The sequence below is a fragment of the Pseudophryne corroboree genome, chromosome 2 (genome assembly GCF_028390025.1).
Source record: "Pseudophryne corroboree isolate aPseCor3 chromosome 2, aPseCor3.hap2, whole genome shotgun sequence".
Classification (NCBI taxonomy): Eukaryota; Metazoa; Chordata; class Amphibia; order Anura; family Myobatrachidae; genus Pseudophryne; species Pseudophryne corroboree.
In genome coordinates, this window is record NC_086445.1 from 248,091,483 (window position 1) to 248,119,315 (window position 27,833).

Sequence of the window (27,833 nt, forward strand, 5' to 3'; positions counted from 1 at the left end):
TCCCTCCTCTTTCCCCACAGTATAGAAGCTAAGGTCCCTCCTCTTTTCCCCACACCACACAGGATTGTCGTTAAGGGTGGGTTTCTTGTTGCTCGAAACCCTCTTTGGGTGCTGTAAACAAGGGTATACCTTCCCTATCAAATACTGCCCCCCAACTGTCCTGCCGTTCTACCTGCAGGCCGCAGTTTCCTGTGAGGGAAAAGGGAGTTGGGGGAGGGCTCTCTCTCACACACAGCATCTGTTCACAATGTGGGGAGAGTCTGGAGGCAGCACAGCATCTCCGGGAGTACCTGCCCCATGTCACCTGAGTGTGCCACAAGGCCATGCCTCTTCCATGAGGTCACACCCCCTTTTCAGACTGGGTCCCAATCTTCAACGCCAAAATGTTGGGAGGTATGCCATCATTCAGGAGCTTTGGGCACTGCAGGATTGCTGTCTGCAAAGGAGATGGGTGTGACTAGTTCCGGAAGCAGCAGAGCAGACCAATTGTGTGCAGAGTGTCTCTAGGTTATCAAGAGGCGTCCAGCGCACCTCTCTGGGAGGAGCAGAATCTGTAGATGCCTGAACTGCAGGGGAAAGAGGACAAGTGAGCACTGTTTGTGTTTCTCTTTGACCTGTGAACCTGTCTTTATTATTTTTATTATTACTACCAGTTATTTATATAGCGCTCACATTCCGCAGCGCTTTACAGAGAACATTCACATCAGTCCCTGCCCCAGTGGAGCTTAAAATCTATACTCCCTAGCACATTTATATGCACACACATTCATACTAGGGTTAATTTTGTCAGAAGCCAATTAACCTACCAGTATATTTTTGGATTGTGGAAGGAAACCGGAGTACACGGAGGAAATCCACACAAGTACAGGGAGAATATACAAACTCCACACAATTAGGGCCATGGTGGGAATCGAACCCATGACCTTAGTGCTGTGAGGCAGTAATGCTAACCATTCTATTATCCGTACTGCCCTCTGGCACAGTCTGTCTGACTGTGGCATCAGTGTTCCGGTCTTCTGTGATTGTGAGTTTGGCTGTCCCTCAGTCCTGTTTGTGTTTCTGTTAGTCCTGTCACTTAGTGTGTGTCCTCCAGTCCTGTCAGCAGTCCCTGTACAAGCGCTAGGTTGCTTTTATGATGCAGAGTAGCAGTTCTCCACCCATCATGGGTATCTGTACTATTGTCTGGCATTGTAATATATTCATTTACAGTATTTACTTTAAAGGCATATACCAGAAAAACTAACTGCACAGGAGTTGGACTATATCATGTCAATTGACTGACCCCCCTTGCCATCCTTCAAAGGTCTTTATCTATACAGTAGTCTCGGCTAGGGGGTGCTACAAACAATTAGATTGAAACAAACAATTAGATTGAAACAAATTGAAACAAACAATTAGATTGAAACAAATTGAAGCCAAGAATTTGTATTACGTGGTGCATAGGAAGATGCAATAAAATATAATTTTTATTCTGCTTTTATAAAAGACATTGTTGACGGGGCGTGGCCTGGAGGCTGTATGAGCAGGCTGCGTTTTTGGTGAGCTCCCAGGGACCTGGGAGTTTCCATATAAAATCACAGCCTTCACACTATAATTATTTGCCTAAAACACCTGGAATACATCCCTATAGTGCTGGTGCAGGTGGCGAGTTTGAGCTGCGGAATCGGGGAGCCGGTTTCCTGGCTCCCGCGGATTGCGGCCTACTCGTCGCCCAGAAGCCGGGGCCTAAATTTTTACACTGTCCCCCAGCAGAGAGGCCGGCCTGCCAAAGACGCTGGACGGACCTGCTTTCACCCTGTTCATCGCAGGGGCATCGCTACAGACTCCCCGGGGGTCCCTGCTGGCTAGCGGAAGGAGGCCTGGGACTGGATAGAAGCCGAGAAGTGCGCTCCGGAGCGCGAGCGCGGCCATCTTAGAAGACGGAGAACGGGAGGTGAGGCGGCGGAGGTACAGAGGAGACGCCTGACGGCCCTCGGAGGTGAGCGGTTTGCAGCGTCCACCCCACTGAAGTGGCTGCTCGTCCCCCCACCCGAGTGCCGGGTGCCTGTACCGTCCGCCGGCGGCGCGCTGCCGCGAAGGAACGCGGGCCCGGCCGGGGCTCCCCCCCTCCCCCCCTGCCTGTTGGTCAAAAGTGTGCGGCCGGATTGCAGAGGTCCGGAGTCAGCAGGGAAGTACTCAGGGGTGCAGACCCCCATCAAGCGGAGGACGAGACCTCCCCCTCACTCACTCACTCTACGCTCACTGGCATACCGGTGGATACCGGGGGAGCCTGTGTGCCCCGGCCCCTCAGCAGGTATACCCGCGGCTGTGGGTGGCTTGCTGGACGGAGCGGGAGGGAGACACGTAGCCCCGCGACTCACAGGCGCCCCACATTAGACCCGGGAGCGGTGAAAAAGGAGCCCAGGAAATACGGCGTGCAACGCTCCTGGTCCTACACCTGGTGCCACCAAGAACCTCCCCTCTACACGATATACTATCCCTCTGGGAGACCCTGGGCTTGATCCCGACCTTCTACAACTTGCGGCCTGACCCTAAGAGTACCTGGGTGACCTGGGGTGCGGGACAGAAGTTCCCCCCAATACTATATAGGCACATAGAAGATGATGGCTAGTCTCACAGCCTTGCCAACCCTGCTCATGCCAATGTAAAACGAGCAGTCTCCCCTACCCTTGCCAATATCTACGTGACATCTTGGTGACCCCGAGGATAACGAAGCCTTCAACTTTCCATATCATACGTGATCGGAACCGTCAAGCTGTCTTTTACTGGTCTCAGTATGCCTTCCAGACGTAGCAAGCCGTCTAAGCCCGCGCAGCAGCTGTCTTTTTTTCAAGGCATCCCTGAAGATGTCAGGCCCTAAATCCACCGGGTGCACTACAACAGATAAAGTCCCGCAAACCCCCCCCCCCTCTCTGGAGGTGCCTCCTCCCGCTTCCATAACTGCTACAAGCCTGGATAAAGTTGGAGATGGAGATGCTTTGACCGTGGGCACTATGAAACTACTTCTGTCTCGCTTTAAGGAAGATGTGGCAGCGGAGTTTCGTACCACATTAACGGCGTGTCAACAATCCATAGATGACCTAGGTGGACGCACTGACCATCTGGAAAACAAAATGGAAGAGGTTGTGGGGTCACATAACTGCCTGCTAGACTCCCACGACGCCTTGGAGGCGGAGGTAAAGCTTCTGCGGGACAAAGTCACAGAGCTGGAGGACAGATCACGTCGCAGCAATCTAAAATTGCGTGGAGTCCCCGAATCTGTGTCACATAGCAGTTTACACGATTATGCTGTAGTCCTATTTAAAGCTCTATTACCCCAGTCCCCTTCGGCAGACTTCATTATTGACCGAATACACCGACTGCCAAAGGCTAGAGCGGCCCCAGGAGACGCGCCTAGGGACGTCCTAATGAAAATGCACTATTTTCACGTTAAAGAGGCTTTACTGAAGGCATCAAGACCGACGTCGGACAACTCCTCTGCCCTTAAGGACTTCAGCTTTTCGGAGACTTGTCCGCAGCTACTCTCTACAAACGGCGTTCCTTTCACCCCATCACGACAGCTCTTAGGAAGGCGGATATCCCTTATCGCTGGGGTTTCCCCACCAAGCTACTGATCCATCGGGATGGCTCCACTGTTTCTATATCTACCGCAGATGAAGGGGCAAAGTTGCTCAAATCCTGGAACATTGCGGAACCCTCAGCGGACTCCTCACCCCGTCGACTTCAGCAGGACTGGTCCGCGGTGAAGTGAGGTGCCCGGCTCGAGATCGGATACCTTTCACAGATGCTATCTCGTTATCGTATTGACTCCGGTGACTCTCCAGTTCTGGTTATTTGGAGTTTGATATTTAGGATGAGTTGCTGGAGAGACCCTAGCGATTCTTCTGATTTCAGTGTCTGTTTCTATGCTTTGTGTCCAGGTTGGACAGTTTTTGCTATGTAATGTTTGCCCCTCATGTTATATTTACATGCATAGGTCACTATATGCCTTAATATCACCAAGATGTTTATGTGCTTAGTATAAAGTGTAGTATAAAGTATGGCAATGGGTAGGTGTTATGCCACTAACCCCCCCTTTAGCCTACACAGCTGCCTTATTATGGCGACTGGTTATGATCTCAAGGGAGATCAATTCAGTTTTGTTTTTTTAGTTTTTTTTCTGTCTACCATCCTGTTCCCGGAAATGTTTCCCCCCCCTATCAGGTATATCAGTTTAAGCACGGAATTTGGTCAATGGAATTATTAGCTCCTTTTGCAAAGGAATATGGTTAACATAGTCTCTATCAATGCCAAAGGGCTCAATTCCCCTCACAAACGGAGAGTTGCCTTGAATTATTTTTATAAACTTAAGGCGCATGTAGTAGCAGTGCAGGAGACACACTTCCAGAGCCAAAGTCCCCCCTCATTCACTAACACACGTTACCCCCTCTGCTACATGGCAAATGGGCCCACCAAGAAAGCTGGCGTGGCTCTCCTTATAGCACAACATTGCTCGTTTGTTCTGTCCGATAAATATGAGGACCCAGACGGGAGATATCTAATATTAGTGGGTAAATTAGATAATGTAGAGACTACTCTGGTCTCCTGTTATGCGCCCAACGCCAAACAAATCCCATTTCTTAGAACCTTCTGTAGAACTCTCAAGGAACGTATTAAGGGAGCCCTTTTGATCTTAGGGGACTTCAATATGGTACTGGACCCCGTTGTTGACCGCTCCCGTCCGACCCGGGCCCTCCGTAGCAGCCCGCCTCAGGAACCCTCAGGCAAATTTAGCCAGTTGCTGGCTGAGTATGCGCTGTATGATGTCTGGAGGGCTAAACACCCTGGAGAACGAGATTACACTTTTTATTCCCATGTCCATAGTTCGTACTCTCGAATAGACTTAGCATTAGCGGATAGATGGACATTAGCGACTATTAGCAAGATAGACATATTACCTATGTCTTGGTCTGATCACTCACCGCTTATTGTTGTTTGGGATATCAGTAAGAGGGTGGTTCCCCACGGCCCCTGGAGAATGGGCCAACACTTATTGGCTCACCCTGAGGCCCACCAGGCCATTCAGCGCTCTCTGGACTTATACTTGTCCACTAATTGCCCCGGAGACACATATGTTTTTACCCATTGGTGTTCCCTGAAGGCCGTGATTAGAGGCTCTGCAATTCAAATCGCAGCTAGACTTAAACGCGAATACAGGAAGAGACACGAATCAGCCGACAGAGAGGCTGCGCGGTTGTAAGCGGCACATAAAATAAGCCCCGAAAATAAATCTCTTTTTAAGCAACTCCTTATTGCCCGAGACAAAGTGAACGCCTTTGCCTTAACCGAAGTACATCGCAACCTGCAGCGGTTAAATCAAAATTATTACAGGCTTGGTAATAGAGCAGGAAGGTTATTGGCGCGCAAATTAAGAGGACGTAGAGCCTAGGAACGCATTCATGCTATCCATACATCTTCTGGAGTCAAGGTAACTGACCCGGTCGAGATAGCGAATGCGTTTGCTGAATATTACGCGCAGCTGTATAACCTCAAGGAGGACCCTGGCACCCCTCAGCCCACTTTGGCAGACATCAATGGTTTTTTAGACGGGTTATCGCTCCCCACTATAGATGCCCAGACCCGTGAATCCCTTAGCGCCCCCTGGTTACTTGACGAAGTCATAGCAGCCATAGATTCCTGTCCAGTAAATAAGGCTCCCGGCCCGGATGGGTATCCCTCCAACTTCTACAAAACATTTAAACTATTCCTTGCTCCACTCTTAACGTCAGTATACAATGAAGCCTCTGACTCCACATGCTTCCCGAGAGAGATGTTGGAGGCCCGAATAGTAACCATCCCTAAACCAGGAAAATCCCCTACAGTGGTTCAGAACTACCGCCCTATAGCATTGCTGAACACTGACCTTAAGTTGTTCGCCAAGATGGTTGCAAATAGGATCGCCCCTCTCCTGCCAAGTTTGATTAACCCGGACCAGGTGGGTTTTGTTCTGGGCAGGCAAGCATCAGATAACACACGTAGAGTTATTAACTTAATTGACCGCTGCCAGGCCCGGAACGAGCCTCTTTTGCTTCTTTCTCTGGATGCAGAAAAAGCATTCGATAGACTCCATTGGGACTACCTAAGGGTTACCCTGGGCCATTTTGGATTTGCAGGTAGGATTCTCGATTCTATATTGGCTTTGTACTCCTCACCCTCGGCTTCGGTTTTCACCAATGGGTGCAACTCCTCCATATTTAATATTACTAATGGGACCCGGCAGGGTTGCCCATTATCACCCCTTATCTTTGTACTAGCAGTGGAACCTCTGGCGGAACGAATTAGGATGTCAGATTCAATTGTAGGCCCAGAGGTAGGTGGGATGCCGCATAAAATCTGTCTTTTTGCGGATGATATTCTGGTGTGTCTTAGAGAGCCTGAAGCGTCCTTACCTCATTTACATTCTCTATTAGACTCATATGCAGCGGTTTCTTATTACAAACTGAACGCTACTAAGACCGAGGCCCTTCCTTTGAATATCTCCGACAGCGCTCTTAGTCGTCTAAAGAATGACTATAAGTATGCGTGGCAACTTAGATCGCTTAAATACCTGGGTGTTCATATATCTAGGGGGCGGGACTTAATAGGGTGCAACTATGATCCTCTTTATCGTACATTTGAATTGATAATTAAAGATTGGATGATGCAGGAGGTCTCCTGGGTCGGACGGGTGGCGACGGCGAAGATGGTCCTCTTGCCAAAGTTGATGTACCTGTTTCGTACCATCCCAAGGGCTTTCCCCAAAGATGTTTGTAACAGATTCAATCGTCTTTTGACTAAATATATATGGGGGGGCTCGAAACCGAGAATAGCGAAATCCACGTTGACTGCGCCTAAATGGGTCGGGGGTGTCGCGTATCCAGATCTAGAGAGATACCATATAGCTTGTTTACTTACACAGGCTAGAGACTGGTTCACTCAGAGCAATTTTAAACCATGGGTATCCCTGGAGCGGGACGCGATATCCCCCTTCACATTATCGGAGTTATTGTGGTTGCCTACCAACTCCGTTCCAACCAGGATTGCTGAATGCCCCGCAGTACACACAACCCTGATGGCATGGAAGGAAGTAATTAGGTCTCTCCCTCCTGGTGCTATCCCCTCCCCCCAGTTGTCCCTTCACACTATAGCCCTATTGATACCAGACATGCAACTATACCATTGGCAGGCCTTGGGTCTCACTACTCTAAAGGATGTCCTCCGGGACGGCGCCTTAGTTCCCTTCTCCCTGCTCCGAGAACAATTTCAGATTCCCAAGCAGGACTTTTATAAATATCTACAATTGCGACATTGGCTTCAAAGCTGCTCTCCAAATCGAGTCCCACATACTGATTTCCCTAAACTACTGATGTCACTCCTTACACCCAGCGGCAATAGGGGAGGCATATCCTGATGGTACCAGCATCTTGTGACTAAGGCCCATCGTGGGGTTTTCCCTGCACAGACCAAATGGGAAAAAGACCTCCCTACAGTCTTCACTGAAGATGTTTGGAGAGATATCTTTAAATCTTGTTTTAGAATTTCTAAATGCGTAAATCATTGTGAAGTGTATTACAAATTGGTTCATAGGGTATATCTAATGCCAGATTGCCTGCACAAAATTTGGCCAGATGTCTCCGCTAGTTGCTGGAGAAACTGTGGGATGGTGGGGGATATCCTACATATATTCTGGCAGTGTCCAGTAATTCGGACGCTATGGAGGGAAGTGTTTCTACTTATTTCCCACATTCTGGGAGTGGTCCTTTGGCCTGAACCTCTCTTGGCACTTTTCCATTACTATGGTAAGGAAATGTCTAGCGGTGATAGATACCTTTTAGGCCATATCCTTATAGCCTCCAAAGCCGCCATCGCCTCCAAATGGAAATCAGCGGTTATCCCCACTATTTCTATGATAGAAAATAGAGTTCATCAACACTATGTTTTTGAAACAGCACAGGTCGAGTATTCCTCAGGAAATACCTCTATTAGCAAGAAATGGATTAAATGGTCCCTTTATAAGGAGGGTTCGGGCCAGATAGGTGCCTCCAGAGCTTCAGTTACTACTCCAGACCTCTCCGTGCTTCGCTCCCCCGGACCATTCCGGGCATTAACGGGTTAAGTGAAGTAGACCTTTTGCTTTACACTTTACTATGGCCCTCATTCCGAGTTGATCGGTCGCAAGGCGAATTTAGCAGAGTTACACACGCTAAGCCTACGCCTACTGGGAGTGTATCTTAGCTTCTTAAAATTGCGACCGATGTATTCGCAATATTGCGATTACACACTACTTTGCAGTTTCTGAGTAACTTCAACCTTACTCTGCCTGTGCGATCAGTTCAGTGCTTGTCGTTCCTGGTTTGACGTCACAAACACACCCAGCGTTCGCTCAGACACTCCCCCGTTTCTCCAGCCACTCCTGCGTTTTTTCCGGAAACGGTAGCGTTTTCATCCACACGCCCATAAAACGCCGTGTTTCCGCCCAGTAACACCCATTTCCTGTCAATCACATTACGATCGCCGGAGCGATGAAAAAGCCGTGAGTAAAAATACTATCTTCATTGTTAAATTACTTGGCGCAGTCGCAGTGCGAATATTGCGCATGCGTACTAAGCGGATTTTCATTGCGATGCGATGAAAAATACAGAGCGAACGACTCGGAATGAGGGCCTATGTTTTTCATTGTTGTATTACGATATCCCTGATATGTACTTTCCCCCCCTATGTCTTTATTAGTTCTGTTTTTATGTTTGTCTCTTTACCCCCATCCAGATTTTGTTTACCAATTTACATATACACGTACATGTAATCTGTGTGAAAATTCAATAAAAATTTAATATTAAAAAAAAAAAAAAAGACATTGTTGACAACTACTTTTAAAATGACTGCAAAATAATTTGAAAAATTGTGTGAATAAACATAGAAAAGTGATTAAACCCCCCCAGTGTGCAGGAGTGTCGCTATGTTAGTCTTTTTTTCTTTATGCATATGTTTGGTTTGGGAGTTTACATTTTAATAGCAATGGCGACCAACAATGCAGAACCTCTCACTATGAGGGTGATTCAGACCTGATCACTGTGCTGCAAATTTTGTTGTCCTGCAATCGGATAGTTGCCGGGGGAGTGTAAATTCGCCCATGCAAGTGTGGGATCACATGTGTACGCCGTGCGAAAATTCCCTTCAGTCAGCGGACAGCTGCAAATCCGTTTGCACCACACTCACCATCAAATGATTTTCCCACAGTGTGCAGTCTGTGCGCAGCCCAGGACTTACTCCTCCAGTGTGATGAGAACGGGCTGATTGGGTCCGGAGCTGACGTCACACTCCCTCCCTGAAAACGCCACAGAACACCTGCGTTTTCCCTGACATTCCCAGAAAACATTCAGTTACCACCCACAAACTGACTCTGCCTGTCAATCAGCTTGCGAATGGCTGTGCAATCAAAATTTTTGCACCAGTATGTCACTGTTTGGCAACGCGCGTGCACATTGCGGTGCACACGCATGCACAGTCTATTGATAATCGCCCGCTGTGTGAAAACACACAGCAGCAATCAGGTCTGAATCGGGCCCTATGTAAGATGATATACACTGTTTAGAAATATTGTTAATTCAGTTGGTAATGACAATGTTACTGATGTCAAGAGAAATCCTTTGATAGTAATAGGGTATTATCCACTTTGTGTCCAATTTGTTTTACTCTAAGGGCCCCCACACGCGGAGCGATGTGTCCTCCAGCGAGAGGGAGTGGAGCGACGGGACCTGGTAGGGTGCTGGCATCTGCGAACGATGGGGGGTGGGGGGAAAGATGTCATGCTGCATTTGGCCACATGGCATCTGTCGCCACCTCCTCATATCTTTCTGAATGTTCAGGAGATCTGAGGAGGTGATCACAACGTTTACATGCCCACACAAGGACTGTTTTTAAACAATGTGTAGTTCCGATTTTTGAAAACGCCCACATCATTTAAATATTCATACCTTAGCAGCTGAAACACATTAGATAACTGAAATAATAAAACAAAAACCTTTTAGATGCGGTCCAGTCACATGGATACAGCAAGAAGCCGTCTGTACGACAAATGAATGTATCTTGCTGTATGCGTACTTGTGGTGTAGATGCCTGACATTTCTCCTTCCCACCTCGCAGTGTAGGAGCCAAACTTCCTCTTTCTTTCACATTTTAGGAGTCAGGCCCTACCATTTCCCCAGAGCTCAGCTTTCCCCCTCCTCTCTGCCTCCCAAAGCTCCCCCCTGCAGTGTAGGAGCCTGGCCCTCCTTCCCGGGTTGGGATTCATTTGCTGGCGTTTGGGATTCTGGCGGTCAAAATACCGACTGCGGCTTCCCGATGAACGGAATCCCAAAAGGGGAAGGTAAGTATACCTACCCTCCCTTCCTGCAGCCTAAACCTAACCCTCCCCGGTGGTGCCTAAATCCGTCCCCCTCTAACCCCCACGGGCAGCCTAAACCTAACGCCCCCTCCCCAGGCGGATTGCCTGTCCTGTGTCCTGGTGGATGCACTTTAGAGATTCCGGCTGTTGGGATTTCGTCGCCAGGGTTGGTGTCCCTAGTGTCTGCATTCTGAGTAGTGTTGGTATTCTGACTGCTGGGATCCCGACAGCTGGGATCCTGACTGGATCACTTCCTTCCCTACTCCTGCAGTGTAGCAGCCATGTTCTACCTTGCAGTTTAGCTTAGTTCTTATCTGTCACTGAATGTTTAGCATTTTTGTAAGATGGCATTCACCCTTATCAGTCACTGGTCTGCAACAGAGGTTTGCATTGGCAGATGTATCTATTTAGCAAACAGTACTACAGAGTGCATTATTCTGACAAAGCTATAGTGTTGACTCAAGGAGTGGTCCCTTTCTTATTTTACACTGGTGATGTGCTGTATAGGCTAGAGCCAAATGGCTTTATGGAGACCCTGATGCCATAGTCATTGCACTAGGCTGTTTTACCGGCACCCTGATAAAATAGCATGCCATTGCAGTGCCGCCGCACGATGTCTATTCACAGTAAAGGGAGAGCCTGGAGGAAGCCCAGCACCTCCATAATTGCTGGGCACACCAACGTCGATGGCCAGGCAAGCCCCCATTTGTGATGCTGACGAGTGCTACACCGCCCACAATAGTGATGCTGGTGGGGCCGTGCCGCCCTCCCTGGCTGGCCGTGCCCCTTTTTTGAGCACATGCTGCCCCCTCACCCGTGTTCCCTGCCTTGCCCGCATCCTAGCGGGAAGGCTATATATTATTATTATTATTATCCTTTATTTATATGGCGCCACAAGGGTTCCGCAGCGCCCAATTACAGAGTACATATGCACATAATCAAAACAGGAAAACAGTGACTTACAGTTGAAGACAATATAGGACAAGTACAGGGCAACTAAGCATAACTACACCAGTAAACATAGAGATAAGTTCCAGGTGGCCAAAAAACTGCGGGATCTGGGCAGTTGAGGATTATTAAAGTAAGAAAAGTATAAGCACATGAGGGAAGAGGGCCCTACTTGTGAGAGCTTACATTCTAAGGGGAGGGGTAGACAGACAGGGGTGACACAGATGGGGTACATAGAGAGCATGGAACAGAGGGTTAGGTTGAGATTTGGCTAGGTTTGGTAAAGAAATGGGTCTTAAGAGCCCGTTTGAAGTTTTGTAGAGAGGTGGAGAGTCTGAGGGGGAGAGGTAAAGAATTCCAGAGAAAGGGAGCAGCACGTGAAAAATCTTGGAGATAGGAGTGGGAGGAAGTAATCAGAAGACAGGAGAGTCGGCGTGCATTAGCAGAGCGAAGAGGACGGGTGGGAGAGTAAAGGGAGATAAGGTCAGAGATGTAGATGGGAGAGGAGTGGGTGAGAGCTTTGTAAGTGAGTGTGAGAAGTTTGAATTGGATTCTGAAAGGGAAGGGAAGCCAGTGGAGGGCCTGTAGGAGAGGGGAGCTAAACGTAGTGCGTTTGGTGAGGAAGATGAGCCGGGCAGCAGCATTGAGGATAGATTGGAGTGGAGAGAGGTAATTGTCAGGGAGGCCAGTTAGGAGGAGATTACAGTAGTCCAGTCTGGAAATAATCAGTGAGTGAATAATGATTTTAGTGGCATCCTGGGTGAGAAAAGGTCTGATTCTAGAAATGTTTTTGAGATGAAAATGTGAGAGGTGCTAAATGTGTGGTTTGAAGGAGAGGGAGGAGTCAAGAATTACGCCAAGACGGCGTACTTGGGGGCTAGGGGAGATAGTCGTGCCATCAATGGATAATGAGATTGTGGGAGGTGAGGCTGTGCGGGAGGGTGGGAAGATGATCAGCTCAGTCTTAGACATGTTGAGTTTAAGAAAGCGCTGAGACATCCAGGAAGAGATAGCAGAAAGACAGTTTGAGGTCCGAGTGAGGAGAGCCGTGGAGAGATCAGGGGAGGAGAGGTAGATTTGAGTGTCATCAGCATAGAGGTGGTATTGGAAGTTAAAAGAACTAATGAGTTCACCTAAAGAGGACGTATAGAGAGAGAAAAGGAGAGGACCAAGAACAGAGCCTTGGGGGACACCAACAGTTAGTGGAAGTGGGGGGGAGGTAGCATCATGAGAGGAGACAGAGAAGGAACGATCAGAGAGGTAGGAGAACAGCCAGGAGAGGGCAGTGTCACGCAGACCAAGAGAGTGAAGGATTTGCAGAAGGAGAGGGTGGTCCACAGTGTCAAAAGCAGCAGAGAGGTCAAGAAGAATAAGCAGAGAGTAGTGACCCTTAGATTTGGCTGCATGGAGGTCATTGCAGACTTTTGTGAGGGCAGTTTCAGTGGAGTGGAGAGAACGGAAACCAGACTGGAATGGGTCAAGCAGTGAGTGAGAGGAAAGAAAGGCAGTGAGGCGATTATAGACAATACGCTCAAGAGGTTTGGAGGCAAAGGGGAGGAGAGAGATGGGTCGATAGTTGGAGAGAGTGTTAGGATCAAGGGTAGGTTTTTTAAGAATAGGGGAGACGAGCATGCTTGAAGGCAGAGGGGACAGTGCCTGATGAAAGGGAGAGATTGAGAAGGTGGGCAAGATGGGAACAGGCAGAAGGAGAGAGGTAGCGGAGGAGGTGGGAGGGGATAGGGTCGAGCGGGGAGGTTGTGGGGGGGAGGAATGGATGAGGGCCATGACTTCCTCGCCAGATACATGGGAGAAAGATGTCAGAGTTGGTAAGAGGGAAGGGGAGGGGTGGCAAAGGATGGGTGGTGGCTGGTTGCTGGTCTGGTGGGATGTGATATCCTGACGTATGGAGTCAATCTTGGATATGAAATAAGTGGCAAAGTCAAGAGCAGACAATGAGGAAGGGAGAGGAGGTGGTTGTGGGCAGAGGAGGGAGTTAACAGTGGCAAAGAGGCGCCGGGGGTTGGAAGACTGGGTAGAAATGAGGATTTTGAAGTATGATTGTTTAGCAAGGGAAAGGGCAGTACTGAAGGATGAGAGCATGAATTTGAAATGGAGGAAGTCTGCTTTAGAGCGTGATTTCCTCCACTGTCGCTCGTCAGTACGTGAGCATTTTTGTAGATATCTGGTGCATTTGTTGTGCCAGGGTTGAGGTGTTGATCTGCGAGGGTGAATAGTGGTTGGCGGAGCAACAGAGTCAAGGGCAGAAGTAAGAGATGCATTGTATAGGGATGTGGCTTGTTCAGGGCATGTGAGAGAGAGAAGGGAGTCAAACAGGGAGGATAGGGATGAGGTGTCAATAGCCTCAATGTTACGCTTCGTGATGGTAGCCTTAGGAGGGAGAGATGGGGAAGCAGAGATAGATAAGTTGAAAGAGAGCAAGTGGTGGTCAGAGAGGGGAAAAGGGGAATTGGAGAAATCAGAAATATCACAGCGGTGAGTGAAAACCAGATCCAGTGAGCTCCCGTTCACATGGGAGGGTGAGGTGGTCCACTGGGAGAGACCAAGTGAAGAGGTGAGGTTAAGGAGTTTAAAGGAAGGTGATTTTGTGGGGTTATCGATAGGGATGTTGAAATCATCTAGAATAATGGAGGGAATGTCAGAAGAGAGGAAGTGAGGTAGCCAGGAAGCAAAGTTGTCGAGGAATTTGGAGGAAATGCCAGGTGGACGGTAAATTACAGCAACTCGAAGATTAGTAGGTTGGTAGAGGCGTATTGCATGGACCTCAAATGTAGAGAATGTAAGAGAAGGTTCTGGAGGTATAAGTTGGGATGTGTAGCTTGAGGGTAAAAGGATCCCAACACCACCCCCATGGCGACCCCCGGGTCGGGGTGTGTGTGAGAATGTGAGGCCCCCAGCAGAGAGAGCAGCAGGAGAAGTGGTGTCATGAGGAGTAATCCAGGTTTCTGTAATGGCCAGGAGGTGCAGGGAGTTGGAAATGAAAAGGACATGAGTGGGGGCCAGTTTGTTGCAAATAGATCTGGCATTCCAGAGTGCACAGGATAGGGGGTATGAGTTTGTGGGAGAGATGTGAATGAGATTATCAGGATTGCTGTAGCGTTGAGGTAGGAGTAATTTGGAAGGAAAGGATAAAGAGGGTGTGATGATGGTGCTGGGGCCTTGGCTAGGAAGGGAGACTGCATGAGTGAGACAGGGAGGGAGTGCAGTTTGATACTGGTGGAGGAGAGGTGAGGAGACAGGCAGAGGAGGGAGAGAGCAGGGTTGAGTGGTGGGGTATAAATGGTGTGAAGGGGCAGAAGTGAATTGCAATGGGGAAACAGAAGAGGGGTAGGGAGGCAGACAGAGGAGAGGAGAGAGGATGAGATGTAGGAGACTGGGAGAGAGGGATAGAGGTGGTAACAGGGGACAGAATAAAGGATTAGAAAGACAATGAGTAATGGGGGTTGCCAGCCTGGCCATAGTGTGGATGGGGTGTAAACTGGTAGTAAAATGAGAATAGGAGGAGGAGTGGTGGCTGTATGAGAGAGCAGTGAAGTTTGCAGAAAGAAATACGATTTGCAAGTGTTTAAAATGATGTTAATATCTACAGATTACCAGTAAATCAAATATTTGTTGATGTTAGATGGGAAATTACACAGTGTTGGCAAACCACAAGTCAGTGTTACTTCATCAAATATGCTTCTCAATAAAGCATTTGTTTATATATCAAGACTATGTCCATTTTTTTTTATCATGTGATACTGTGTTTAAATTCTTTAAAATAAATAATTATATTTCTCCTGTTGGAGAGAGAGCGCTGTATAAATAAAATATTTATATATATTTCTCCTTCGTCCTAGAGGATGCTGGGGACTCCAAAAGGACCATGGGGTATAGACGGGATCCGCAGGAGACATGGGCACACTATAAGACTTTGAATGGGTGTGAACTGGCTCCTCCCTCTATGCCCCTCCTCCAGACCTCAGTTAGATTCTGTGCCCAGAGGACACTGGTCACACTCTAGGGGAGCTGTACTGAGATTCTCTAAAAAGACTTTTGTTAGCTTTATTATTTTCAGGGAGCACTGCTGACAACAGGCTCCCTGCTTCGTGGTACTGAGGGGAGAGAAGCAGACCTACTTCTGTGAGACTGATAGGCTCTGCTTCTCAGGCTACTGGACACCATTAGCTCCAGAGGGTCCGATCACTTGGGTCGCCTAGCTGCTCGCTCCCGGAGCCGTGCCGCCGTCCCCCTCACAGAGCCAGAAGATCGAAGACAGGTGAGTAACCGAAGCAAAGAAGACATCGGAAGGTGGCAGAAGACTTCAGTCTTCCTGAGGTACCGCGCAGCGGTCGCGCTGAGCGCCATTGCTCCCGCTCACACAGGCACGGATTGGGTGCAGGGCGCAGGGGGGGGGGGGGGGGGCCTGGGCTGCAATGAAAACCTCTTTTAAACAATATCTGGCTATTTTAAGGTGCATAGGCATTATTTGTGACCCCCGCCAGTATAATCTCAGCGGGACCGTAGCGCGCCTTGTAGGGGGCGGGGCTTCCTCCTCAGCTCTGACCAGCGCCATTTTCTCTCCACAACTTGCTGCAGAGACGCTGCTCCTGGCCCTTCCACTGCTGTCACAAGTAACAGGGTGTTGAAAACAAAGGGGGGGGGGCACTTAATTTTGGTGTTGGTTGTATTATATTACAAACGCTTATAGGTCTGGGGCATTGTGCTTTTCAGACAGGTGTGGTGCTGGGTGTGAGCTGGCAAACTCCTTCTCTGTCTCTCTGAAAGGCCTTGCTGTGGCTTTGTCCCCTTTAGCCCAGTGTGTTTGGGGGTGTCGGTACGTGTGTCGACATGGCAGAAACTGAATGCTCTTCCCAGGAGGAGGTTAGTGTGAGAGCTGAGCAGAATGAAGGTGTTACTCTGTCGACACCGCCGATTGCTGATTGGGTTGACATATGGAATGTGTTGAATAGCAGTGTGGCTTTGTTACATAAGAGGTTGGACAAATCTGAGTCTCAGAACCAAGCATGGAGGCAATCCATGGGAGACGTGGTACTACACACTCAGGCCCCCTCGGGGTCCCAAAAACGTTCATTTACCCAGGTAGCAGACACTGATACCGACACGGATTCTGACTCCAGTGTCAACTATAATGATGCAAAGTTGCATCCTAAGGTGGCTAAGAGTATTCAGTGCATGATTGTGGCTATTAAAGACGTGTTGCATATTACGGAAGACCCCGCTGTCCCTGAGACAAGGGTCTGTATGTATAAGGGCAAGAAACCGGAGGTGACGTTTCCTCCCTCTTATGAACTGAATGCCCTTTTTGAAAAAGCCTGGGAAACGCCAGACAAAAGGTGGCACATTCCCAGGAGAATTGCTATGGCATACCCGTTTCCTTCTCAGGATAGGGTTGGGTGGGAGGCAACACCCACGGTAGACAAAGCTCTAGCGCGATTGTCCAAGAAAGTGGCGCTACCGTCTCCTGAAATGGCGACCCTTAAAGATCCTGCTGATCGGAGGCAGGAAGCTACCTTGAAATCTATTTATGTCACGACAGGTACACTGCTCAGGCCGGCTGTGGCTTCGGCGTGGGTGAGTAACGCGATTGAAAGGTGGGCAGATAACTTGTCATTGGATATAGACACCCTGGATCGGGATAGCGTGCTTTTGACACTGGGTCATATCAGGGACGCTGCAGTCTATCTAAAAGAGACGGCGAGAGATATTGGCCTTTTGGGATCAAGGGCCAATGCCATGGTGGTCTCGGCTAGAAGGGCATTGTGGACTCATCAGTGGAATGGTGATACTGATTCTAAGAAGGCTATGGAGGCTCTCCCCTACACGGGTGGAGTTTTGTTTGGTGAAGGCCTCGCGGACCTGGTTTCTACAGCTACCGCGGGTAAGTCCTCTTTTCTGCCTTTTATTCCTCCACAGCAAAAGAAAACGCCCCCATATCAGATGCAGTCCTTTCGGTCGCAGAAATCCCGGAAAGGACGTGGGTCATCTTTCCTTGCGGCAAGAGGTAAGGGTAGAGGAAAATGATCGCCGGCTGTGGCAGGCTCCCAGGAGCAGAAGTCCTCCCCGGCGTCTACCAAATCCACCGCATGATGCTGGGGCTCCCCTGCGGGAGTCCGCACCGGTGGGAGCGCGTCTTCAACTCTTCAGTCAGGTCTGGGTTCTCTCGGGCCTGGATCCTTGGGTGCTGGAAATTGTGACCCAAGTATACAAGCTGGAGTTTCAAGACGTGCCTCCACGCCAATTTTTCAAATCGGCCTTGCCAGCTTCTCTTCCGGAAAGAGAGGTAGTGTGTACGGCGATACAAAAGCTGTGTCAGCAGCGAGTCATTGTCGAGGTTCCCCCGTCACAGCAGGGAGAAGGGTTTTATTCAAGCCTGTTCGTGGTCCCGACCGATTCTGAATTTAAAATCCCTCAATGTGTATTTGAAAAGTTTCAAATTCAAGATGGAATCTCTCCGAGCGGTGATCTCCAGTCTGGAGGGGGGGGGGGGGATTTTATGGTGTCAGTCGACATAAAGGATGCTTACCAACATGTCCCCATTTATCCTCCTCATCAGGCGTACCTGAGGTTCGCTGTTCAGGATTGTTACTACCAATTTCAGATGTTGCCGTTTGGTCTTTCCACGGCCCCGAGGATTTTCACAAAGGTAGTGGCGGAAATGATGGTGCTCCTGCGCAAGTAAGGGGTCACAATTATGCCGTACTTGGACGATCTCCTGATAAAGGCGAGATCACAGGAGCTGTTACAGAAAAACGTTGCGCTCTCACTGCGGGTGCTGCAACAACATAGCTGGCTCCTGAATTTGCCAAAGTCGCAGTTGATTCCGACAACTCGGTTGTTGTTTTTGGGCATGATTCTGGACACGGAACTGCAGAGGATTTTTCTTCCGTTGGAAAAAGCTCAGGAAATCCAGAACATGGTCAAGGAACTTCTGAAACCGCCAAGAGTGTCGATTCATCAATGCACTCAAGTGCTGGGGAAAATGGTGGCGACCTACGAGGCCATTCCGTTTGGCAGGTTCCATGCAAGAACGTTTCAGTGGGACCTATTGGACAAGTGGTCAGGGTCCCATCTGCAGATGCACCGGGAAAATAACTCTGTCCCCCAGGACCAGGGTTTCTCTCCTGTGGTGGCTCCAAAGTTCTCACCTTCTAGAGGGTCGCAGGTTCGGTATCCAAGACTGGATTCTGGTGACCACAGACGTGAGTCTCCGAGGTTGGGGAGCAGTCACACAGGGAAAAAATTTCCAGGGAAAATGGTCAAGCCAGGAAGTTTGTCTGCACATAAACATTCTGGAATTAAGGGCCATCTACAACGGCCTGCTACAAGCGGAACATCATCTTCGCGACCTGCCCGTCCTGATTCAGTCGGACAATATAACAGCCGTGGCGCACATAAACCGCCAGGGCGGAACAAAGAGCAGAGCGGCGATGGCGGAGGCCACCAAGATCCTTCGCTGTTCGGAAAAACATGCAAGCGCCCTGTCAGCGGTCTTCATTCCAGGCGTGGACAACTGGGAAGCAGACTTCCTCCGCAGACACGATCTCCACCCAGGAGAGTGGGGTCTACATCAAGAGGTCTTTGCAGAAGTGACAAGTCGTTGGGGAATTCCTCAAATAGACATGATGGCGTCTCGCCTCAACAAGAAGCTTCAGACATATTGTTCCAGGTCGAGGGACCCTCAAGCAGTAGCAGTGGACGCTCTGGGGACACCGTGGGTGTTTCAGTCGGTCTATGTGTTCCCTCCACTTCCACTCATCCCAAAGGTGATAAGGATCGTGAGAAGAACAAGGGTTCAGGCGATACTCGTTGCTCCAGATTGGCCTCTGAGGGCCTGGTATCCGGATCTTCAGGAATTACTCACAGGAGATCCTTGGCATCTTCCTCTAAGAGAGGATCTGTTACAGCAAGGACCATGCGTGTTCCAGGACTTACCATGGTTGCATTTGACGGCATGGCGGTTGAACGCCAAATCCTAGCTAGGAAGGGTATTCCCGGGGAAGTCATCCCCACCCTACTTGAGGCTAGGAAGGAGGTGACTGCGAAGCATTATCACCGTATCTGGAGAAAATGTGTGTCTTGGTTTGAATCCAAGAAGGCTCATACGGAAGAGTTTCACCTGGGGCGGTTTCTCCACTTTTTGCAAGCAGGTGTGGATGCGGGCCTGAAGTAAGGCTCCATTAAAGTGCAGGTTTCGGCTTTATCAATTTTCTTTCAAAGGGAATTGGCCTCGCTTCCTGAAGTTCAGACGTTCGTGAAAGGCGTACTACACATACAACCTCCATTTGTGCCACCAGTGGCTCCATGGGACCTTAACGTGGTGCTACAGTTCCTTACGTCACATTGGTCTGAACCTTTACAAACGGTTGAGTTTAAATTTCTCACTTGGAAAGTGGTCATGCTATTGGCCTTGGCGTCCGCAAGGCGGGTGTCCGAATTGGCTACTTTGTCTTACAAAAGCCCCTATCTGATCTTCCATGAGGATAGAGCGGAGTTGAGAACTCGTCAACATTTTCTACCGAAGGTGGTTTCTTCATTTCATATGAACCAACCTATTGTGGTGCCTGTGGCTACTGAAGCCTTGGCTGATTCAAAGTCTCTTGATGTGGTCAGAGCTTTGAAAATTTATGTAGCCAGAACGGCTCGGGTGAGAAAAACAGGCGCTGTTTGTCCTATATGTGGCCAACAAAGTTGGCGCTCCTGCTTCTAAGCAGACTATCGCGTGCTGGATCTGTAATACGATTCAGCAGGCTCATTCTACGGCTGGATTGCCGTTACCGAAATCGGCGAACGCCCATTCCACTAGGAAGGTGGGCTCATCTTGGACGGCTGCCCGAGGTGTCTCGGCATTACAGCTTGGTCGGGGTCAAACACTTTTGCAAAGTTCTACAAGTTTAATACTCTGGCTGATGAGGACCTCATGTTTGCTCAATCGGTGCTGCAGAGTCATCCGCACTCTCCCGCCCGGTTTGGGGCGTTGGTATAAACCCCATGGTCCTTTTGGAGTCCCCAGCATCCTCTAGGACGAAGGAGAAAATAGGATTTTAATACCTACCGGTAAATCCTTTTCTCTTAGTCCGTAGAGGATGCTGGGCGCCCGTTCCAGTGCGGACTCTATCTGCAGTACTTGTATGTAGTTATTGCTTAAGTTACACAAAGGTTGTTGTGTTTGGTAAGGGTCAGGCTGTTGCTGATCTGTTTTTGTTCACACTGTTAACTGTGTTTAATTAAATGCCATGTTGTACGGTGTGGTGTGGTGTGGTATGAGCTGGTATGTATCTCACCCTTAGTTTAACAAAATCCTTTTCCTCGAAATGTTCGTCTCCTCTGGGCACAGTTCCTATAACTGAGGTCTGGAGGAGGGGCATGAGGGAGGAGCCAGTTCACACCCATTCAAAGTCTTACAGTGTGCCCATGTCTCCTGCGGATCCCATCTATACCCCATGGTCCTTTTGGAGTCCCCAGCATCCTCTACGGACTAAGAGAAAAGGATTTACCGGTAGGTATTAAAATCCTATTTTTTTTATTTATTAACAGTTTCTTATATAGCGCAACAAAATCCGTTGCAATTGGCTATATATGGCTAGTTAAGAACACATCTAGTTCAAAACAAATAACGGCACTTAAGGATTTGATGCTGAGAGATTATATTGAAAAATAGCATATCATGTAGCCCATAGCAGAAGGGATCTTCTGCTATGGACTATATGATATATATTTCAATATAAGCTCACAGCATCAAATCATGAAGTGCCGTTATTTGTTTGAACTACTGTAGATGTGTTCTTAACTAGCCATGCATATTTAATGCAGCAAAGACACACAGGTTGTTGGAACTATTGAATGGAGTGCCGGGTTTTTGGATTGTGTGTGTGTGTGTGTGTGTGTGTGTGTGTGTGTGTGTGTGTGTGTATGTGTGTGTATGTATACGTATATATATATATGTATATATATATATATATATATATATATATAAAATATATTTATAAAATTACTGTAAATGCTGTATTGTACCTGTTTGCTAGGCAACAAGCTGCTGCGCACGCTGAATGGCCCGAGTAACGGCACTTCCGGTCATGTGAGCGGGACCCGGACCGGAAGTTCGGACACCGGGAACTGGACAGTGGCGTGCAGCTGGTGGAGGCCTTTTGTCAGGTATTTATAGATATGTGTGTGTGTGTGTTTGTGTATGTGAGAGCACTGTACACTTGTTGTGTGTCCTGATGACGGGGTGATCGAGCCCCGAAACGTTGGCATTAAAAACTGTTTTTTCATGAGGCTGAAGTTAGCTTCTTATTCGGCCAGCTTCTTATTCACTTTTTTCACTATTTTGGAGCCTCCAGAGTGGCGCCTTATTGGGTGGTCTTCAGTATGCCGGCTGTCGGGATCCCGGCGCACAGTATACCGGCGCCGGAATCCCGACAGCCGGCATACCGACACTTATTCTCCCTCGTGGGGGTCCACGACCCCCCTGGAGGGAGAATAAAATAGTGTGGCGCACGTAGCGCGCCACCGTGCCCGCAGCGTGGCGAGCGCAGCGAGCCCGCAAGGGGCTCATTTGCGCTCGCCACACTGTCGGTAAGCCGGCGGTCGGGCTCCCGGCGCCGGTATGCTGGTTGCTGGGAGCCCGACCGCCGGCAGACCGTACTACACCCGCCTTATTAGAGTATGTTACATATCTCAGCAGCAGCCTTAGTGGGAGGGCATCGGAGCACATTACAAATGAGTAGCTTGTGGTGAGTGACAGATTTTTTTGATCGTGTGTGTGTGTGTGTGTGTGTGTATATATATAATTCCTCATTTTATGCAGCACTCCAAGGCCACAAGAACTTTCTCTTAACAGCCAGTATGTAGTCAACGTTTCGATGCCTCTTTAATATGGCAATTTTCATCAGGACATAACATTATTATTATTTATACTAGTGAAAACATTTTACGTTTCTATAGTTTTACATTTGTTTGTCCATGAGACAGTATTTTGATGTATTTTTTGTGCCACTGGTAAATTAAATTTAAATATTTTGATTATATGCTTTTTGGTTATTCCTGTGTTATTACTATGGCTCACATTGTATTATTGAGTAAAAGGTCTTGACCACCTGTTATGACAGAACTGTTATATTCTTTTGAACAGTCCTAGAAAACTGATTAGCTCTTCTTCCTGGTGACTAGGGGACCATTTAGTCAGACATATCCCACCTTTCACTATAATAGGTTAAGGTTACATTATACACCCTTACCAGTGCCAGAGATCCTTTCATTTTAATTCAGTTCCATTTGTAGGGTTTTTCAGTTTTGAAAAGTAAATGACTGTGAATTTGATTTAGTCATTTGTGTGGTGATATTAGAGATATTTATTAAACTGCACCAAACAGACATAGATATGTCCAAGCTAAATAGCATTTCACTAGAAAGAGGACTTTTGTACCTGTTACTTGGAACTCTTGGCAGGTGTGTGCCACTCGCCAAAATACAGGGATGATGTAAGGGTGTAGGGCAGGGGCATTAATGGTGGTTTAGCACTTCAGAAGCGTTAGGGGCACACCTGGAAAATGTGACTTACCTGCCTTGACTGTAGCCCCTATTCTGAGTTACAGTACACACTCACTGCAGCGGATCACACACATCTGATGTTCTAAATCTATCTACCTATTAATGAGGCCCATTGTGAGGTGTGTGTGTGTGTGTGTGTGTGTGTGTGTGTGTGTGTGTGTGTGTGTGTGTGTGTGTGTGTGTGTGTGTGTGTTTTCTATGATATGTACATTGTGTTAGATATATTTTCTTGTGTGTGTCTCATTCAATATTAAATAGTTTATATACTGTATCAGGCCGTTTATCAAGCTGCTAGAATAGATATCAATGCTTTGTAAGTTCTGTCAGATTTGGCCTTTTTCCATTTCGTCCAGATCACGTAAACACTTCCTGTGGTTGCATTACTGAAATCTGCACCCACTCCTTGTGATCTTTGCTTGTGACTTGAGTCACTCACTGTACTATCTGTTTCCATATGAGATGCAGGATTTGAGGTTATGAAACTAGAATTGCTATGCAGCTGGATATTGTGACCTTGCCATCTGCCATAACAGCAGTCCAATGATTTGTCCTTGACTCACACTATTACTTATCATTACACCATTGGCTGACCATGACTGCACAGTTCTAGTTAAAAAGAGAGAATGAAAGTTTTTCAGCAATAATTTATTTGTGTTTATTTTCTCATTAAAGACCTAACATGCTTCCCTACATGCCAAGTGGAAAAGTAGAAACATATGACCACGCCCTGGACTACATGGTCCTGTCTCTTGGTGTGTATATGTAACCTCATTGGATACCTTCCTCACTCTCCTGCCTCCTGAATTTCTCCTGTGCTGTACCCCACCATTGGTACTTGCTCTCTCTGCCTATCAGACTCTCCTCCACTCTGCAAAACTTCACAATCACATCCTAAATCGCCAATTTCTGTCCCAGAATACTGACTCCCCCTCTCTGTACCATCCTTGTTAGCCCCCCCCCATAGTTTGTAAGCTCTAAAGATGGGTACACCCGGTAAAATTTTATTAAATTAAGATTACACTATTTCCCTGAGCTCCTGAACGTACCAAATAGTGCATACACACGGCACAATGGTGGTAATTCAAAGTTGATCGCAGCAACAAATATGTTAGCGGTTGGGCAAAACCATGTGCACTGCAGGTGTGGCAGATATAACATGTGCAGAGAGAGTTAGATTTGGGTGGGTTATTTTGTTTCTGTACAGGGTAAATACTGGCTGCTTTACTATTACACTGCAATTTCGATTTATTTATTATTAACAGTTTCTTATATAGCGCAGCAAATTCCGTTGCGCTTTACAATTTGAAATAACAATAACAAACTGGGTGATAAAAGTCATAGAGGTAGGAAGGCCCTGCTCGCAAGCTTACAATCTATAGGGAATTAGGCATATGTACACAAGGAAAGGTGCTATCTATTGCATAGAATGAGAAGACATGTGAGGATATGTTTGGACTGTACAGAGTGGATGTAATTTGATAGGAAGGTTTATGAAAGTTATGTGGGCGGTTCTGGAATGTGATAAGCTTGCCTAAAGAGGTGAGTTTTGAGGGAACGCTTGAAGGTTTGGAGACTAGAGGAGAGTCTTATTGTGCGTGGTAGGGCATTCCACAGAGTGGGTGCAGCCCGATGAAAGTCATGCAGTCGTGAGTGGGAGCGAGTAATGAGTGTGGATGAGAGACGCAGGTCTTGTGAAGAGCGAAGAGGTCGGGTTGGGAGATATTTTGTGATAAGCGAAGTGATGTACGTTGGTGTAGTTTGGTTAATGGCCTTGTGTGTGAGTAAAAGTATTTTATATTGAATGCGGTAGAGTACAGGTAACCAATGGAGGGACTGACAGAGTGGATCTGCAGACGATGAACGTCTAGCGAGGAAGATAAGCCTCGCCGCTGCATTCAGAATGGATTGTAGTGGTGAGAGTCTCGAACACACCATGACCAAATCTAACTCTCTCTGTCCATGTTATATCTGCCCCCTCTGTAGTGCACATGATTTTGCCCAACTGCTAACAAATTTACTGCTGGGGAAGCTAGGTGCGTCAGGGTTATATATATATATATATATATATATATATATAGAGATATATAGAGATATATAGAGATATATATATATATAGAGATATACAGAGATATAGATATATATATATATATATATATATATATATATATATATATATATATAGATAGATAGATAGATAGATATAGAAGCCGTAGACATCCGCACAAGGCTGTATTTAGTAAGGGCCAACACGGTGGTGCTCAACCCCAAGGAGTAGTGAGTTCCTAATAATAGTCTTTTGAAAAAAGAGGGCACTCACCAAATTTTCATAAAAGAAAGTCAGAAGATCATTTATTGGTACATCCGTAGGTCGACGTTTCGATCATATTAGAATGATCTTTGTCAAGACAACAAAAACAGTGTTGTTGGTGACAGGGCACCAGAAGCAGCATGTTCAGCAAGCTCACATGTACAGATATTTATACCATCACCAATCTGAGTAGGCCAAACACACCCACATATGTCACTTCCTGTCAATCCAGAAGTAATAATGAAACATTACGTACAAACAAACTCACACAAGTATCAGTTGGACAATCTCAAAGAAAGTGTGCACTTATATTCAGCACTATATGCAAAAACGAGGGCACCAGGCATATTAAAAATGTATTCAAACCTCTAATCAGGTCAAACAGGAAGTGCATGTGCGTTCCACCGGCCCGTGGAGTGCACGCGAATAGCGGAAGCGTCCCGTGCTTACCGGAAGTGACGCGCGTAACCATGACAACGCGATAACTATCTGAAATGGCCAAACGTACTGTATCAGAGACAAAACATTAGACTTTTAAACGTTGTCATGGAGATATTAATACCTTAAAGTGACACATAGAACGGTGGGTCAGTCCAAACATCACATTGACGAAAGTATGCATTATACCATAATGTTATCTAACTAACATAAAATATAACCTTTATTAATGACAATAAAAACAAAATAAGCAAAAGATTAAAAAACTATATACCTGGCCAGGAGACATAGAGCTTGAATGAGGCCGCCGTAATCACGGCTGGCGTCAGTAAAGCTAACATATGCTCCCAACAGGTATGGCCATAGATATAGAACATTTAAAGAGAGAAGAACCATAAGTAAGTCCTAAGAATACACCATGACTATAAACCCCTATAGAAATATTCCATATGGATTTGCTTCATTTAGGCCTTGCGGAGTGAGTGTCTCCAACTCAAAGATCCACCGTGACTCGCGTCGTTTCAACTTTAGTTCCCTATCACCCCCTCGAATGGAAGGTGGGATATGGTCAATCAGCATACATTTGAGGCTTGATACTGAGTGTTTATATTGTAACCAGTGTTTGGCTACTGGTTTGTCCGTTTTATTGGTCTCCAGAGCCTGTCTAATTGAATAACGATGGTTTGCCATACGTTCACGGAAGCACCGTGTGGTAAGTCCAACATAATACAGCCCACATGGACAGATGATAATGTAGATCACAAATTCAGACAAACATGAGAGCTTGTATTTGATAGGGATCCGTTTTCCACTGTGCGGGTGGGCAAAAGAAGATCCACTCATCATAGATCTACATGTTGTGCAATCGGGGCACCGGAAACAACCTGTTTTCCTCATTGTCAGCCATGATGGATTCACGATCTGTGGTTGTAAAGTTGGACGCATCAGCAGCTGTCGTAGATTAGGCCCTCTACGGTAGGAGTGCATAGGAGGTCTTTGGCTCAGACCCTCCAATTTAGCATCTGTTGCAACTATGGGCCAATGCTTCTTTATAGCTTTTTCAGCAGCCCTAGACTTTGTATCGAAAGTTGACGTGAAGATAAGCCGACAGGGATCAAATCTCGATGCTGACTTCTGACCAATATTTTTATACTTGACCTTAGCTTTCTTAAGGCATCTGGAGACCACCTTCGGTGAGTACCCTCGTGCCAAAAATCTTTCAGACATCTCGGAAAGTTGTTGGTCCGCAGTAGCCATTGAAGAGTTGTTCCGTAAAACACGTAAAAAATTGAGAAATGGGCATATTCTCTTTGAGACTGTCCGGATGATGGCTGGTAGCAAACAACAATGTGTTCCGGTCAGTCTGTTTACGAAACAAAGTAGATCCTAGATGGGTGTGCTCTCGAAAGATCGTCACATCAAGAAAGTTCATATAGTCATGGTGTATTTCATAAGTAAAGCGAATGGGACTATCAATTGAATTAAGATACTGTACCATTCCATGAAACTCAGCCTCCGTACCTCTCCACAGGATAAAAATATCGTCAATGTAGTGCCCAAAATAAAGTAACTTATCTCCAAATTTCAGGACAATATGCATATTTTCGTATTGATGCATGAATAAATTGGCGTAAGATGGCGCCAGGTTAGAACCCATGGCGGTCCCGGTGCCCTGGATATAGAAATCCGTGCCATAACAGAAATGATTTTTGCTGAGAACAAGTTCAGCCAATGCTACCAGAAATTCGACAGGGGGACCATCATGGGTGCCACCACTCAGCGCCAGCCTAAGCGTATCTAGGCCAGCAAGATGGGGAATCACTGTATACAGTGAATTGACATCCATAGATGCCAGTAACACATCATTAGGAATGTCACCAATTTTAGAAATTTTATCCAAAAAATCACCAGTATCCCTGATATAGCTCCACATATTACGCACAAGGGGTTGTAGAAAACTGTCAACAAATCTCGCAATGGGTTGGAGAAGTGAGTCATTGGCTGATATAATGGGGCGTCCAGGGGGGGTATCAAGGGATTTATGTATTTTTGGCAGTGTATATAGGATTGGACACACCGGGTGATCAACAGTGAGATACAAGACCTCCTATGCACTCCTACCGTAGAGGGCCTAATCTACGACAGCTGCTGATGCGTCCAACTTTA

The 27,833-nt window shown here is 47.3% G+C and overlaps 1 protein-coding gene and 1 long non-coding RNA gene across 2 annotated transcripts in view; one reads left to right on the forward strand and one right to left on the reverse strand.

The window, feature by feature from the left end:
* The window catches only part of LOC135013405 (uncharacterized), a 39,734-nt gene extending 16,711 nt beyond the window's left edge, over positions 1–23,023 (reverse strand). Inside the window, exon 1 of the long non-coding RNA XR_010212085.1 lies at positions 22,932–23,023. This is a non-coding gene — a long non-coding RNA (uncharacterized LOC135013405). The remainder of the gene's footprint in view (positions 1–22,931) is intronic.
* The window catches only part of ESYT1 (extended synaptotagmin 1), a 238,862-nt gene that overhangs the window by 26,801 nt on the left and 184,228 nt on the right, over positions 1–27,833 (forward strand). The gene's annotated exons all lie outside the window — the stretch shown is intronic.